The 3,991-nt window shown below is 41.9% G+C and overlaps 1 long non-coding RNA gene across 1 annotated transcript; it reads left to right on the top strand.

Annotated features, from left to right (window-relative positions):
* The first annotated feature begins 1,685 nt into the window (after positions 1-1,685).
* On the top strand, positions 1,686-2,593 carry LOC139349670 (uncharacterized). The gene is made up of 3 exons (XR_011603472.1): positions 1,686-1,781; positions 2,004-2,306; positions 2,379-2,593. It is a non-coding gene; the product is annotated as an uncharacterized lncRNA (long non-coding RNA).
* The last annotated feature ends 1,398 nt before the right edge of the window (positions 2,594-3,991 follow it).

Below are 3,991 nucleotides of genomic sequence, written 5' to 3'. Positions count from 1 at the left end.
CTCTACTTTTTGTTCGCAACCGTTAAGAAATATGTGAAAGTAGCAGTCTACATGAAAGTTCTGATTGCTTTAATTATGCTAACACAGGTACAACACCTGATCCAGAAAGCATTATGTTTTCTTTTATGAAATTCTGATTCAAACACCAAAATGAAGCTAACAGCACGGAGTACCATGAGGTGCTTAAACCCACCTAAGTGTGCTAACCGGTTTTACTAGCGCTAACGCTTCAGCATGTCAAAACAGTAGCAGTGGCACGTTGGTCCTACATGACGGTTCAGCTTTTCAGCTGCTGGGCTGCATTAAGGGCTTTGCTCTATTTTCCATGGCCTCATTGTTTCTGTACTCTTCTCAGACACCGTCTGCACTGTTTTCTACACGTAAACATCACTGACATGACAGCAGTAAAACGAAGGTGATTAATACACTTGTCTGTCTTTTACACACACACACACACACACACACACACACACACGCACACACACACACACACACACACACACACACACACACACACACACACACACACACACACACACACACACACCGCCTTGTCTCACTTAGCAGAGGCTTCCTGTTTCTTCACGATGTTGTGACTGGGAACTGTTCAGGTCTGGCAGTAACCATGATCAGCTGTTAACGATTAACCAACCAGCTCATGCGTGCATATTTTCACACACACACATGCACATACACACACATTGTACCTGTCACCTATGGGTACCCACCATAACAGGTGTGTGTACTGTCCTCTTAAACTGGGAGCTGGGGGATCAACTGGGTTTCTGAGGAGAGATCCTCAGCCACATTTCCCATGAACAGCATCAGCTGACCACTGGGGTGTTGAGAAAAGATAACCAAATGCCTCGGCAGCAGGACTCTGAATTAGTCTCGCTGACTGTTGAGATCATGTGCTGTGATGATGGCGCCCTCTAGAGAGCAGATTCCCAACTGAGATTCAAGGCAAACTGAGGAGGCGGCTACTCCGACTGCATACTTTATATGAGCTCATGCACACATGCTTTTTTCTGTATGTGTGTGTGTTCAGGCTCTGATTGTACTGCAAACAGAAAACTGCAGACTTCACTTTGCTGGTGGAGACATCCTGATGAGGGCCAGTCATTTTGGCTGGTTTAAACTGTGGGCTGAGAGGCGAGGAAGAGTTGATAAAGTAAAAACAGGAAGGACGTTTGCTTATATTTTCAGAGCTGCCTGTTGCTCAAGCATTAATCAGCAGTACATTCTGTCCCTTGTATAACTTCCGCCGTTGTGATAACGGCCATATAAATACTTTCTGATTAGAAACTGAAAGCCGTGGTACTGCTGTGTTTATTAGTTATTAGTGTGTTTATGGGCTTTATCCTGCATGTCTCAGCTATCAGTGACTGTTTATGCTTTCTTATAAAGATAATTAACTGTATGATACGGTGATAAGAATAGCAAGTGAGACCATAAACTTGCAGTTAAAAAATTTTTCACTTGTGCTTTCCTGTTCTTAGACTTAAAAGTGGAAGGAAGTGAAACTCTGACGTCAGAGCTGTACACAATCCCCAACCACAGCCTCAGACTGACCAACAGTCCTCTCCAGCCTTTAGGTTGGAAGGCCCCATTTTAAATACTTGAGTTTTCATGTTTCATTTCTTTCTGGATGATTTTAATGAATGCAGCAGGTGTAATGAGGCTGATACGAAAACCCTCTGATTAGGAACTTAAAGTCTACGACAGCATGTTGCTGGCAGAAGCTGGATGTGTGTTCATGGGTTTTATCCTGTACATCTCAGGTATGAATAATTATTAACGCTTTCATACATAAAGATAAGCACTATATACATTTAAACTGTGAGGGAAAAAAGTATAGGTGAAACTGTAGAAAACTGCTGCTGCAAAAAAAGACATTATTATATGTCAGCTCTCAAGATGATTATTTCATGTGAAAGAATGAGCTCTTCAGATGGCCTTAATTTATAGAAAGCCTGATTCATGAGTCTGTGCTTCTGTTAAAGAGGTTCAGGGACGACAAAACAGCGTCTGTGCCTTGAAAGGTTCGTCAGTGGAGCTGCCCTGCTCAGCTGAAGAGCCCACTTCAAGCATAAAATGGTTCACTGAACACTGGGAAGGATCTAAACTTGTTCAGAAGGAGCTCTCTGCAGATGGAAATCGTGTAACGTACAACATGTCAGAAGAGAATCACCCAACTCTAACAATCAATGATCTGAGAGAGAGTGATGAAAATGTTTACTGCTGCAGAACAAATCCTGCTGAACGGGACCCCTGCTGGCACTCAAGAACTCAGCTCCATGTTGCAGGTACAGTGGACGTAATTTATTAATACTGACATCAGTATATCAGTCTTATCTGACACATGATGGTCCTCTCAGACCTGCAGGTGAAGGTGATTCCCTCCACAGAGGGACACACAGTCACACTGATGTGTAGCACCAGCTGTCCTCTGACTGAAAACCCTGCAGCCTACATCTGGTACAAGAACAGAGAGTTTCTCTATCAGGACTGGTCTCCCTGGTACCAACATCTGGTCAGCAGTGAGGAAGCAGTCAGATACTCCTGTGCTATCAAAGGCTACGAGGATCTCAGAGCCCCTGAGGTCTCAGTGGGTGAGTGACCACGTTTAGCCTCTTATCATGTTAAGAAACCTCTTCATACTTTCAGGAATTGTATTAATGAGGCACTGGAGCCTTAAATGCAGAAGCTTTTGAAGCACTCTGACTGTGAACACCAGTCAAAGTAATATATCACATTTCTTCTTGTCCAGATTCTGTCGCACCAGCCTGCTTCACTGTGAGCTATGCTAAAGGGAGAATGTGTTCTCATGAGCAGACATCAGAGGACGAGCCCTGCTCCATCACATACCCCAGAGGTGAGGCCTCCATGAACACTCACTCTCACAGCTCCCTTTAAAGTGGATTTTCCACAGAACAGATGAGTAAGAATGATAACTAGTTTAGCACGATCATTTATTTTAATTGTTTGGTGCCATATGTTTGCTTTCTTGAAAAAAATCTATTTTTACCTCCTCATTGGCACTTTTCAAGAATTATTTTTAGACCTGTTGCTATTGTATTACTGTTTTTGTACTAACCACGGTTTGAGGGTACATATTCAACAGTTCATGTAATTGATTTATTAAGGTATACACCTCAACATATTCCAGAAACTGATGAAAATGTTTTTATCACCTCCTAACAGAAGTACATGTCCATAAGACTTTTGCACACAACAGTCTACAAGCAACCTGTCGCACCAGCTGTGCTCTGATTGACTCCCAAACTGCCTATAGGTGGTACAGAGGCGGACATTTAAACATATACATTAAGGATCAACAGTTTTTCATGTCCCGCTCCTCATCTGAAAGACTGTCCTGTGGTGTAAGAGGCCTCGAGGATCTGCTGTCTGCTGAAGTCTGTGAGTATTAGTGTATGATATTAAAAACACTGCTGTCATAAATGAATATATACGAAAGACAATAAGAAATATAATGATTTGAATAATGCTGCAGCATCAAAGGGGTGAGCAGAGTGACAGAAACACTGTGCAGTTTAGCTTTGAGGAAAGCTCTGTTTTATTAAATTACTTAGAGAGAAAAGAAACAGTCCAGACTTCCTCACTGTTTTCTGTGGGTCTCAGAAATGGAAAAGCAGTGTGTTTTTTGGTCTCTGGCAATCATATCAGTAATGTCACTGTGTGTAGAGTGAGAGACAGGGAGGACAGGAGCATTGTCATAAAACTATTCAGAAACCTGCAAATTAGACAAATCTGGTCCTATAACAGTTTGCATTGCACAGCGAAGACAAATCTACTTTTATAGTTAGAAAAAATTTCCTTTGACTATGAATGAACATGGGTGTATGTAAGGAGCCGTTCATGACTTACTGTGTATGCACACAGAGAAGAAATGCAGAAATCAACAAAATAGAAAAACAGAAATCAAACAGTTTTTTTAATTCTGATTTTCTTGGTTGTCTAATTATCGACC

This window comes from Chaetodon trifascialis, chromosome 2, assembly GCF_039877785.1.
Source record: "Chaetodon trifascialis isolate fChaTrf1 chromosome 2, fChaTrf1.hap1, whole genome shotgun sequence".
NCBI classification, from domain to species: Eukaryota; Metazoa; Chordata; class Actinopteri; order Chaetodontiformes; family Chaetodontidae; genus Chaetodon; species Chaetodon trifascialis.
This window is presented reverse-complemented; position numbering and strand designations above follow the sequence as displayed.